The sequence below is a fragment of the Galeopterus variegatus genome, unplaced genomic scaffold (genome assembly GCF_000696425.1).
Source record: "Galeopterus variegatus unplaced genomic scaffold, G_variegatus-3.0.2 Scaffold325, whole genome shotgun sequence".
In the NCBI taxonomy this organism is placed as follows: Eukaryota; Metazoa; Chordata; class Mammalia; order Dermoptera; family Cynocephalidae; genus Galeopterus; species Galeopterus variegatus.
Genome location: NW_007726436.1, coordinates 466,766 through 480,527, shown reverse-complemented (window position 1 = coordinate 480,527; position 13,762 = coordinate 466,766).

Sequence of the window (13,762 nt, the reverse complement as noted above, 5' to 3'; positions counted from 1 at the left end):
TATTTATAGTTCGTGGTATTCTTTATGACTTCTAGGTGCTCTGACACCTAAACACTTTGAGAAAAATAAGAGTAAAGAGAGAATAAAGAAGGGTGGAGGAGGGGGCCTGGGGCATACTAATAGCTGTGAAGGCTTCTGGGAGGAGGTGGCCAGAGGGCAAGGGGACAAGGAGAAAGCACCAAGGGAGGAGGGTATTCCCAGAACTCTGCCTCCGCTTCTGGCCAAAGGCGCAGAGGCTGCTCCTTCCTGGGACTGCAGGCCCAGCTCCCTACAGGTTAACATTTTGCAGAGCTCCACTGCTCCTCTCCTGGCTGGCCAGGCAGGCCTCACACCCAGCAAGGGTCAGATGGCCCTTGGCCGCCGAACCCCTAGGGATCTATAATAGAGATACGGTGGGGGCAGCACACTCAGTATGGCCGTGCCTGGAGGGGAACCAGCACCCATCTGCCACCTGGCACACTGATCATCAAAACCTGACCCTCACTCCCTGGCGCCCATCCTGAAAGGACTGAGAGCCTGCACTCTTCCAGGTGTCCCATAGGGTCTCAAGATCACTCCTGCTGCTGTGCCTGCTGTGACCACTCACCCAACCTCTTTGGCCTCACTGGTCAGCCCAAGGCCCCCACTCAGTCCCATCAGCCACCTGTGAGTCACATCCCCCCTGCTGTAAGGCTCTGGGCCTCTAGCTCTTTTTGTGGCCACACCCAGGTCTGAGAGGACTGGAGCTCTGGCACACAGACCCCAGGGGATGCCCCTGCCAAAAGGGGGGTGGGGAGGAGGCAGAACCCTGGGGGAGTCTCTCCTGACCAGAACCATACCCTGCTTTGCATCCCAGCCAGCTCAGGAGCGAACACGGCATCTAGGCAGGTAAATAAGAGGCAGGCGGGGGGAGGGGGAGCTCTGCATGTCCAGCGCTTGCTTGAGGCCTGATCCCCACCTCAAGAGCAGCCCTGACCTAGATGCTGCCTCAATTCCCAAAGGGTCCAGAGACTACTACAAGCCTCCATCCTTCTCCTCTGCCCTCTGGAGCCCTCAGGCCTTGGTCAACTAGGAACATTTTCCACCAAGCAGCTGCCTTGTAGGCTGCCAGACTGCCAAGCCCTCGCCCCCTGAGATGCTGCATCCCCATCATTGTCTCCTGGCAGGGCAAAGGAGCAGGGAAGGAGGGCCAGAGCAGGCTACCTGGGCACAGGGATCACACCTGGGCACCTCAGGGGCAGAGGTGGGAGGAGAAGGTGGTCTGAGGGGCTGCCTAGGCTGACTGCTGGGGTAATAGCCCTCTCCCCCTCATCAGGACAAAGAGCCCCTCCATGAGCTCCTCTGCCTCCTTCTAGGCCCAGCAGGACCACCCACAGGCCTGAGGCTTGGCCAGGGACACAGACCGCCAGAGGGGAAGGGACTCTTTATATCCTCATAGAGTCATCACAGCGCTGGACACACAGTGGCTGCCGCTAAAACATTGGACTTCAAATTTCTCCATGGCTTCTCTCAGCTCTTCCACTTCACTGGAGCCATCTCCCCTGCCCTGGCTGGGCCCCATTCTGCAGTCAGCTGGGGCCAGCAGACAGTCTGCAGCCTTTGGCTCTCAGTCCCCCAGGAAGACTTGTCAGCTTGTGGGGAACCTGGACTTCATGAGTTCATCATTCAACCACTGCCAAGGGGCACTGATGATCCCCTTGTAATGTGCACAGTCCCATCAGGAACTATGGGATTCGAGGATATCTTGCCCACTGGAGACCTTAAAATCCAAACAGGTAGGTGTGGGGAGGGGGAGACGTCACTGCCAAGGGGCACTGATGATCCCCTTGTAATGTGCACAGTCCCATCAGGAACTATGGGACTCGAGGATATCTTGCCCACTGGAGACCTTAAAATCCAAACAGGTAGGTGTGGGGAGGGGGAGACGTAGCACACCTGGTACCTTCATATGAATTAGAAAATGGGCCCCTCTCAGTGGCCAGTTTACAGAAGTTGCCCCACTTCCACCAGGCTGATGTAGCACAGTGCCGGGTCTGGGTGAACAGAACACAGGCCAGATTTTAGCCCCCATCATCACCTGTCCAGCACTTTTGTTCAGGGCACAGTGTGCACACCCATACACAGCAGCCCAAGGACAAAACCCTGCACATGAGCGTTTCATAACAATCCAAGAGTGGAAAAGGGGGCCAGGAGTCTCATGGCCAGGTAAGCTGTCCAGCCAAAATGCACCAGGCCTCCCCAGGCAGGTGCAGCCTGAGCTCTGGATGGCTAGGGAAAGCTTTCCAGAGGTTGTGAGATGTGAACTGAAGGAAGGTGTGGGAAGGGCAAAGAGAACCTTGAGCACAGAGGGACAAATCCAGGAATGTGCTCACAGTGGTGTTCAGGGGGAATGAGGCCTGTCTGGTTAAGAGGAAAACAGGAGGGGCCAAGGACGGTAATAGTGATAGCAAATAGCTACATCACGCTTATTATGGGCCAGGCACTGTGCTGAGCACTTTGCATGTATTAATTCATTTAATCATCCTTGCATTTAGGAAGTAGGTACTGTTATTATCCCCATTTTACAGTGAGGCACAGAGAAGCTTGCCTAAGGTCACACAGCCAATGGCTAACAGAGCTTTGAGTCAAACATAGGTATCCTGCAGATATTCTGGTTCCAGAGCTTGTACTCTAAACCTCTACACTGTATTCCTGTTTGGGAACCATACTTTGGGACTGAGCTATAGAAGACCTCACCCTGTGGACCTCATGCATAAAAAGGAAGCCTTGAAGAAGATGTTTTTACCAAGAAGAAACAAGGTTAGAAATGGTCGCTTAAGTGGTCATAGAAAACTCCTCCCTGGAGGCCCCCTACCTCACCTATTGCCCACACTGCTGGGGATGATCCCCTCCCTGTCTCCTAGAGCACTCACAAAAGCCTCCCCATGGGCTGGGTGTGCTTTAGCCACATGTGCATGTCAAATGGCTAGATTTGAACTCTTAAAGGCAAGGCACCAGTCCAAGTCATCCAGTACTCCTTGTGCCTGGAAGGGAGGGAGGGAGAAAGGAAGTGAGGAAGAGAGGGAGGGGAGGGAGGAAGAGAGAGAAGGAAAGAAGGAAGGAAGCCTGAGCCTGAACAAAATCCTTGTCAGTTGCCTGACTCAGAGGTTATTCTTCTTTTAAGCATCTTTTCTTCCAACTGGCCTAAAAAATCCGTCCAGAACACACATAGAATGAAAAGCAGAGGGATCATCAGGGAGTTTGGGATTCACACAGGTGAAGATGATTTACTCCTGGTTTATCACTTGGAATGTTTCATGGGGGATACAGCTATGGGTGCTCATTGCAGGGGCCCTCTCTTAGCACAGGTTGCTGTGGGGGCAGATTTCTTGGGGTGTTGAACTGAAGGACAAAAGGGGTGTGCTGATGTGCTGCTGGAGACTAGATCAAGGCCTGGGCCTCCCAGCATGGAGAAGGAAAGCAGCTGGTCCAAGCTCACATGTCCCACGAATGGCTCTTGGAACAGGACATCTGCTCATGCTGAAGGGGGATTACTCCTCCCAAGTCCAAGGACAGGAAGGTAGCTGTGCAGAGGGGCAGAGATCAGAGTAATGAGACTTGTGCAGCAGTGTCCCCTCTGGGGTGTCTGTTATTCCAAGGGAGGTGTTTGGGGTGAGGCAGTGGAGTCTCTGGAAGCCACAGTACTCCCCACACAACCCACCTTGATCAAGTAAAGCTACACTTACTGAACACGGACTGAGCACCAGGCGCCAAACATCTATCATCTTATAAAGTTCCCCAACAACAACCTGAGAGGTTGGTCTCACCATCCCACTATGACCCATGGGAAATTTGCAGCGTGGAGAAGGAAAGTAGCTGGCCCAAGCTCATGTGTCCCATGAATGGCAAAACCCGGGATTCTAAAGCTCATCGTGCTTCTCCCATCACTGCAGTGGAACTCTCACTGCAAGCTGCCATGGTGGTGTCACATGAATCACAAAGGAGTATATGAAAAACACAAGTGGTTGGAGAGCTAAAGCCATGGAAAGGGAATGAAAACACAAGGCAGGGCCCATAGGACCTAGCAAGAGCTATAGGAGATTAGAGGCGGAGGTGGAGGAGGGAGATGAGAGATGTTTAGGCTGAGAGGATTGAGCTAGGACCAGTTCCTAAAGCAGCAGAGAAGCCGGTATGTGGGCATCTCACCACCACCAGCTTGGTCATGAGATGCCCACCTCCTGAACCCATAAGTCCCTAGCTCATGGTCTTTGGGACCCCTCCACCCTCCATCATGCCCACCCCCAGACTCCCCATGCACATACACAGAGCTTAGCAGGCCTGGCCTACTGGACGGCAAACACAAACCTGTGACTTCAGATGAGTTTACCCCATCCTGGGCCTGCCTGGACAAGCCCACTGTAGACAAAGGCAGATGGGGGCCTGGGTTAAGGACACACTCCTCAGGGCCTAGCCAAAGTCTTGACAGCCTGCAGCCAGCCTTCCCTGCCTGCTCTTCCAGGGCCATAAACAAAAGGAGATTTCTATGTGAACTAGGACCCGAATATGAAGTCTTCATTCAATGATATAGCAGCCAAAAGCTATCAACCCGTTAAGTGCCAGATACCTGCTGAGGCCTTTTATTTTTTTATTTTTTCTAGGTCATTCACATTTGCAGCCTTACTTTATTAGTACAACAACCCTATGATATAGGGACTATCACCCTACAATTCACAGAAGAGAAAACTGAGGCACAGAGAGGCTGTTAACCCACCCAGGGTCACTGGCAGCAAGGAAGTGCTGGCGTGAGGTCTCCAGGCCTGAGCTCTGTCTGCCTTTGGTGGGTGACATTCCCCACCCTGTCTACAATTCACAGAAGAGAAAACTGAGGCACAGAGAGGCTGTTAACCCACCCAGGGTCACTGCCAGCAAGGAAGTGCTGGCGTGAGGTCTCCAGGCCTGAGCTCTGTCTGCCTTTGGTGGGTGACATTCCCCACCCTGTTGCTCACCCTCGACTATGACAGAAAACCTCACCAGGGCCAGAACTGCCATCAAGTGCTCTGGGCAAACTCTCAGAGTTTCTAGTTACTGATGCTGCTTTTCTGATGTAAACAAAAGGCTCAGGTAACTCCAGAGTCAAGGGACAAATAAGAGTGGGTGTTATTTGTAGAAGACCTAAAAGGTGCCAGATGCATTACACGTATTAGTAAATTTTCCTGACAATTCTATAAGGTAGTGATGGTCATCCCGTCCAACAGATGAAAAAACTGAGGCTCACAAGGTTAAATCACTTGCTCTAGGCAGCACAGCTGTTAAGTGGTAGAGCTGAGATTTGAACCCAGTCCTATCAAACTATAAGACATAAGTTGTTTCACAGTTCCTCCCTCACACACTACTGCATTCTGTAGTGCCTCTGACCTCTATCCAAGAATGTCAAAAAAGAAATGTGGAATCAATTTTTCCCAAAGGAAGAGGCCCTGGAAAGGTGTGGCCTAGCTGGGGTCTCCATAGGAGACTGCCTCCCCCCACAGTACCAGACTCCCCAAAGTACCAGACTCCCTCTGAGGCCACCCCTCACCCTCGGCCAGGCACACGTGGGTGGACACATTGGGTAGTGGTCAGGCGCTGAGTCTCCAGAAGGAAAATGCAGTGTAGGCGACCCACTGGAAGCAGAAATGTGGTCGTTCCAGAAGTTTTGATTTGTAATCTTTGTTTTGCAAGGAACGGGAATTTTTCTCTTCAAAAAGGACTCAGCTTCCTTGAATTTTAGACCTTTCACAAATATTTTTTTAGGAGAAATAAGAAGAAAAAAAAAACCCACAGAATGCCTGTTGTAGCTACTCACTTCCACAATGAATCACGGACACAAAACCACAGCTATGTGTCTAACAAAGGAACTATGTGTTTTCACATTTCATTATTGGAAATCATTTACTGGTCTTCACTATGTCATCTGCAAACAGACAGACAGACAGACAGAAATACATACACACTCCTCTGGGTCCTAAGCAGCCGTCCAACACGGTCATCAGATAACTTTGCATTTAACTCATTTTCCCTTCTAATCCTTTACTGGGAAATTATACTGCACGACTTAAATCTTCCCCTTTAATGCCTCTCCAGAGCTGGAGTGTGTGTGTGTGTGCATGTCTGTGTGCCGTGACTGGGCGAGGAGGACTGCTGAGACACTGATTCAGTTAGTTCCACAAGTGGAAACAAGTATACATTTCAGAGTCCCTTTTCATTACTGTTATCATAATACCACCTTACTTTGCTAAAGTGATTTTCACCTGGGAAGCTCACAGTGTCTTTTCTGACAGTGGTAAATTAATTAACTGATGGCCGATTTAAAGATGGAGTAAGTGGAAAAACTACTGGACCCATAAATCAGAAACTTCCTTTATGTCTCAGACAAGGGGCGAAACCTGATATACATTTGAAAACCTTGAGCCCAAAAGGAGAATTCACAGGGCCTAAAAAATCTCCATTATGACTTTTGAGGAATGTTCTCTCCACAGCCTTCCACCCACGCCCCATCCGCACGCACCCACCCACACACACACACCCAGAGGGGGACATGCACTGTACAGCCAGAGTTCTGGGAAAACGCAGCCGGATGCAACGAAGCTTCTCTGGGGCATCTGAGAATGAGCTTTGACTGTCTTCCCTTTTTGCTTCATCACTCCCTAACCTTTTGCTTTAAAAAAAAAATCCTAGCAGATTTAAGTCATCCGAACTCTAGAGTATAGCCTCAAGCTTGAACTGTTTGTTGTTACTGCTTTTTTGAAGTCCAGTGCTAGAAACTGCAAACATTCATGTTTTAATGAGGCCGACAAGCTCCCCACACAGCTGCAGGGAATGCTGCTCCAGGCTCTCATGGCTGCTTCAGTTTTCTGGAAAGGCATTGGACGCCTTGCCTGAACCCAGTCCTTGCAGCTCCCAAGCCAAGCAGACATCCTGCCCTTGGCTGTACTCACCTGCTCTAGAGGCTGTTTGGCAAAAGGGAGGTAAGAGCATGTTCCAGACTGGAGCAGAGCTGGGTTGCAATTGCCCTTATCCTCAGTTTCCTCATTGTGGAGTGGGGGTGAGAGGAATACCCTCCTCACAGAGTCATTATGAGGACTGGTAAATGTATTGGACATTTTCCATTTGCCCCTCCAGACCCCCCTGTCTACCCCTTTCCAATCCACCTTGGGTCTTGGAAGGCTCCTTCACCCTCTTTCTTTGCCTCTGGTTCGGTCAATGGGGACCCCCAGAAAGTGATAAGAGGGCAGGAAGAGAGTGAGTTGAGGTACTGATCCTCCCAACAGGCACTGCAGGGAGCAGTGGAGGTGTTCCTCTACCAGAGGCCACAGCCCTGTCGGTGGCCCTCTTCCATAGCTGTAGCTACCCTGGGTTTCAGTAATCGCTGGTCCTTTGCCTCTTTGCACCTGGAGGCTTGAGGGCTTTCCTACGTAGCTAGCCCAGGAGACTCCACCATCCTTAGTTATTTTCCTCTAACCCTGTCCATGTCTTTGTAAATGGACCCTTTACTAAACTGTCCCCAGTGGGTGTGCCATCTCTTTGCTGCTGGAACTTTGACCGATCCAGATAAGAAAAAGTACTAGCTATCAAGTATTGAGCACGTAACTATGTGACTCCTGCTTTATCCATATTCCTTTATTTGATTCTGACCACAGTCCCGTGCAGCCAGTATTATCATCATTATTTTACGCTGAGACTCAGGGAGGTGAAAAAAAAAAAACTCACGTATCATCATACGACTGATGAGCAACAGAATCCGATGAAGCTGAGGTCTGTCTGACTCATGACCACTGTGCCGTACTGTCCTCAGTAACAGATTAGGTGGTGCCTGCTTACTTAATAATGTTATATAAATATAGGTTAAAACAACCACCACATACACTCAAAAAAACCCCACAACCCTAACGTTAAAACCTCACACTAATGCCACACTGAAGTTATACCTCTAATCGTACCCTAATCACCACCTTGTTGTTAAATAGAATGTCACCCTAACCACAACACCAATCCTACCCAATCCTAACCCAAACATCTACCACTGTAACCGTGACTCTGATCACACCACTGAGGCTGTGGGGAGCACTGGGGAATCTCCCTGCCCCTCTGCTCCTGGGTGTTGCCGCATCCCAGAGGCAGGTGCAGCTGCCCCTCACTGCATTTACACTCCATCAGTTGGACACAGCACAACCGGCCAAAAGATATTTGTGCAATATCTACTTCCTGCATGTCACTGAGCTGCTGACTTTGATGTGGGGACACCAGAGAGGGGAAAGAGGAGAGAAGAATATCTAGCATGATGTCTGAAACATAGCAGGGGTGTGGTAAATCCTACTGGTGATGATGACTGAGAAAGAGAGTTAGAAGAGGAAGATAACCCAGAGCCTCCTCCATTACTGAGCTGCAGGCTGTGAGAAGACAGGAGGAGAACAGCTCAGACCTCAGGGATTTGCGAATGGCTAGGTCTGGGGCTGGGCTGGGCTGGGAGGAGTTGTTTTCTGGAACCAAACCTAGAGAGGGGTCCTGATAACCCTCAACTTTGGGTAAATCCTGGAAAAGGGAATCACTTCATCTTCATAGCAGATTTGGAGGCCACCTCAGGCCAGATGTACCTTCAAGCTTAAATAGGAGAGAGGGAGGGTAAGAGGAAGTGTGCGGGAAGCAGACAATGTTTCCCTTGAATCTGCCCAGTTGCCCTATGTGGGGAACAGGAGGGGGTGTTAGGAGGCCTTGGGCCCCCATGTCCCCTGAGCACTCAGAGGCCTGAGCTCAGCATCCTCACCGACCCAGAGGCACGTGCACAGAGCCGAGGTGGCAGAAGAAAGCTTGCTGGCTCTGCCACGTGGAGAGAAGGAAGGCACACTGGCCCCCTCCTTCCTCACAGCCTCTCCCAGGGCCCCTAGGCCCAGGGTCAAAGCACAGCCAGACTGCATGCCCTGGGCTACTTCTGCTCAGAGCTGGTATCTTTCTATAATTCACCCAAGTGCATCCTAAGGCCAGTCACGACCCTGCCCAGGGCATAAATTCCAATAGTCTCAGGCTATTTGTGTGGATTAGGGAGATGCACACTAACACAACAAAGCCTTAGAGGTCCACTCCCCTTTCAGAGGAACCTAGAAAGAACCTCAATAGTCATACCCAGCTGGAGAGGACTGCCTTGAAGCAACATGCTTTGTGGGGGAAATGGAAGACATCTGTCTCTGTCCAGGAAAGAAGTCAGGTCTAGGGTCACCACATACAGCAGCACAGGCTGTGTACTGCACAACTCTCGGGGTACCTGTCACAGAGACTGTAGGATGAAGGACAGCCCCTGGTGTTGTGTCCAGCAGCTGAAAGCTCCAATGCAGAACAGCCTTCCTCCCTCCTCTACCTGGCTTTAAGCGAGTGCTTCAGACCCATCTGGTCACTTTAAGCAGTTTCTGATGGGCAGGGTTGCATTGCAGCTGACAGGGGTTGAGTGCCAAGGGACCTTCCACAAACCTTTACGTGATCCATCTACACTCCTAGAACCAACCCTGCAAGCAGCAAGGAGAAGGGGTGTGGGTGGTGAAGGAAGTTCTCAGCCAAGATGAAGATCTCTTCTCCATTCTCCTCTAAAAGCAGTAGCAGAGCTTCTGCAACTTCAAGACTTGTGAAAATAAAACTTTCCATTTGATCTGGCTGGACAGAGAGCATCCTCCTCTAAGCCTGCCCTCTTCCAAACCCACAGCCCCACAGAAGGGGGTTCATGGGCAAAGAGATGGAAGGAACTGGAAGGACAGCCCTTTAAATCCACCACAGCCCCCTTACCAGACTCCTGGCACTCGTTAAGGTCTGCTAAGCCTGCTCTTGCTATGCTCTAGCCATCCTCAGGAGAGAAGCATTGCCCTCAGCTTGTGCTGGCTTCAGATCCCTCAGGCCAAGGGCATAGAGTGGGCCAGTGCCCACTGTTGGGAGTGCCCCTTCCTCATCAATGACATGCCAGGGGATGGGCTGAGTATCAGCTCTGAAGGGAATAGACCTGAGACCATTTCTCTTTGCTGCAGGCAGCAACAGAAGATGCATTGGGATGGGGATGTCCATTCAGTAGATATTTATTTATTGAAGGCCTATTATATGCTGGGCACTGTTCTAGGAGCTTGGGATATGTCAGTGAACAAAACAAAGATCCCTGCACTTGAGGAGTTCACATAGAAGATGGAGAAAAACAGATGATAAACAAACACAATAAATAAATCATATGCTATATTAGAAAGTGGAAAATAAAAAGTGCTGTGGAAATAAAAAGTGAGTGACATGAACGGACTTGAAGTTGGGAGCTGATAATATCAAATAATGGGGAAATGGGACACACCTCCCTCCTGGGAGGAAGCCAGGTCCAGGGTCACCACATACAGCTGCACAGGTTGTGCACTGCACAACTCTTGGGGTCCCTGTCATGAAGACTATGATGTGAAGGACAACTCCTTTTGTTGTGTCCAACAGCAAAGGTTAACCCCAAGGTTAAAATCTAAAAAGGTGGTCAGGGAGGGCCTCATTGAGAGCTTCCTCCTAAAAGTGACCCATGTACATATATGAGGCATAAGCAAATACCCTGCCCCACTGTCAGGACTGCTAAATAACAATAACAAGCATTTGCAAGGTATGTTACAGTTCTCAAAGCAATAATTATCCTTCCCATTTTACAGATAGGGACATTAATGCTTGGTGAAGTTATGTGGTTTGCCCAAGGTCACAGGCTAGTTAGTGGCCCAGATTGGAAGCAAAATTGAATCTACTCAAAATAATGTTTTCAAGGTCCTAAGGGTTGGGTAATTCCAGAAAACCCCAGGGGGTAAGGCTGGGACTCAGAGTTATATAAACAAGTCAGGAAAGAGAAAAAAAGGCAAAAGAAAGGAAAAAGAAAAGAAAGGGAGAGAAGGCACTCAACCTTTGGTGGCCCCCAAAAGATTATAAGGTTGAGTCAACCCAGCAGGAAGACACCACTCTGTGAGGAAAGGGATGTCACAGCATAAAAGATGCAGGCTGCTTAAGCCCACTGCAGCCTTGCCAAGGAGGACTGGAGGGCATACTGTCAGGGACAGCTAAGGTCTGCCCTGGTGAACGGCTCACATGTTCTTGTCACGACCTTGGAAATGGACAAAAGGGAAGTAAGAGCACTGCACCATCAGGGACAGAAAACGGCCAATCCAGAGGCCAGAATCTGCGACCATTAGCACTTGAGCTTAGGGAAGATCCACTCTGTCTTCCTGATTTACAAACGTGGAGACCGAGGCCCAGGGAGGGCAAAGTATTTTCCTAAGATCTCTGAGCACAAGTTGGTCTCACAATGTCCCAGGTGAATCAGAGAATGATCTTGGGTCTGAAGGACATGAACGAGGAGGAAGAAAGACAAACAAGGGGCCATGTTGCCCACAGGAGCAAACAGCAGGCACGCAGCAGCACACTAAAGCCCAGAGGGGAGGAAGGGAGTGGGCAGGAGGTGGCTGGAGCAGGAGCCAAGCTCAGAGGGCCAGGGCAAGCCCTCAGACTGGCCCAGAGTCAGGATCTCCTGGGTTCCCAGGATAGGCCAAAAACCTAGCCACCAACCTTCATCCTGCCTCAGTTTCCCTGTCTATAAGCCCAGACAGTGCGGTGGAGAAAAACTTGTCCTGGCAAATGAGGTGTTCCACACTGGTTTGTCACAGGCAGGTGGAGTAGGCAGGTAGAAATTTAGCATTCATTGGACCTACTGTGTACCAGACACCCCACTCATCACTCTACATTATTTCAGTAAATTCTCCCAGCTACCCCATGAAATGAGCATTAGTTTTTCCTTGTCAGAGTTGAAGAAACTGAGTTTCAGGGAGGTAAAGTGGCATGCATAAATCTAGTCAGCCCTCCATATCTGTGAGTTCTGCATCCATAGATTCAACCAACCACGGGTTGAAAATATTTTTTAGAGCATTAGTTTTTCCTTGTCAGAGTTGAAGAAACTGAGTTTCAGGGAGGTAAAGTGGCATGAATAAATCTAGTCAGCCCTCCATATCTGTGAGTTCTGCATCCATAGATTCAACCAACCACGGGTTGAAAATATTTTTTAAAAAAAAACAAACTCAAAACAATAAAAAATAACAATACAATAATAAAAATAATACAAAAATTTAAAATACAGTATAACAACTATTTACATAGTATTTACATTGTGCTAAGTATTATGAGTAATCTAGAGATGATTTAAAGTACACAGGAGGATGTCCATAAGTTATATGCAAATACTACACTGTTTTATATCAAGGACTTGAGCATCCATAGGTTTTGGTATTTGCAGGGTGTCTGGGAACCAATCTCCTGCAGATACCAAGGGATGACTGTAGTTTATGAGGGCACAGGGTTTAAATTCTGCCTAACACCAAAGCCCACATTGCCGCAACACACACACTGAGCTGTCTCCTGGTGCTTTCATGCCAACAACCAGACTCCCATCCACAGGGGCCCAGCACTGCCCGAGCCAGGAACCCATCTGCGCTCCCACATGCCAGCACCACGGGGCCTCCTTCCTGCCAGCGAAGCCAAACCCTGGCTCTAGGTTCATAGCATCATCAGGAGACTCGTCCACAGCAGCCCTGCAGGAAGTCTTGTCTGTATTCTCCCTGCTCCACTCCCTTGCTACTGGTGTTGGATGAAGGGGACACAATTTACAAGTTGCCCAATTGGGAGGTCTGCTCTAAGCTGCCCTTTCCCCAGGGACCTAGTTTCTGATTCTGGGTCCTCAGTGTTCTAGGAAAATCCCTTGCCAGGGATTGCTGCCTTTCCTGGACCCTTTGCCACCAAGAAGGGATGCCTGAGTCTCCCCTGTAGTGGCTCCTGGTGCAATGATCTACTGAGAGGTCACTCTGCTCCCCCAGATTTAAAAAACACCCACTGGAGAGCAGAGTTTCCCCAACCCCCAGACCTGGGCAAGGCCAGGGGTAGAAGAAGGTGGCCCTCCTGTGGGAAACCTGCAGGCTCACTCTCAGCAACAGCAGGTTAAAGGTCACATGTCATGGGGAAGTGCCAAGAGGCCCTCTGGTGGAGATGGCAGTGTGGTGGGGGGATGGCTGGATGATGCTGGGGGCCTGCTCTGAGGCAGAGTGACATAGAACAGATTCTCCCTGGTAGCCTCCAGAAAGAACCAACCTTACCAATACCTTGACTTTGGACTTCTGGCCTGCAGAACTGTGAGAGAATAAACTTCTGTTGTTTGAAGCCACCCAATTTGTGCTAATTGGTTATGGCAGCCCTAAGAAACTAATATAGTGTTCCAAGGAGGGGGACAGCAAGTGCAAAGGCCCTGAGGTGGGAGCATCTCTAGCACATTTGAGAGAAAAGCGGTTGGCTGGTGTGGTAGAAGCAGGGCATATGGGGGAGTGAGTGGTGAGGGTTGATGTTGGAGATGTCAGAAAGGTTTGGGGAGCCAGATCATGTATGGCTGCCCTTGTGGCAAGCCCGTTAAAAGAGGGAGCTGTTACACTTTGAGCAGAGGGTTCCAGCTGGGATGGGCTGCAGTGGGTAGGTGTGGTTGGCCCCCATGATCTTCATCCCTTGGTGTTAGGCCTTTGAATATGTTACGTTAAATGGCAAAAGGGGGCCGGCCCGGTGGCGCACTCGGTAGAGTGCGGTGCTTGGGAGCGCGGCTGCGCTCCCACTGAGGGTTCGGATCCCATATACAGACTGGTCCGCTCACTGGTTGAGCGCGGTGTGGGCGCAACACCGAGGGTTGCAATCCCGTTACTGGTCACGAAAAAAGACAAAAAGGAAAAAGAAAAAAAAAAAAAAAAAGAAAGAA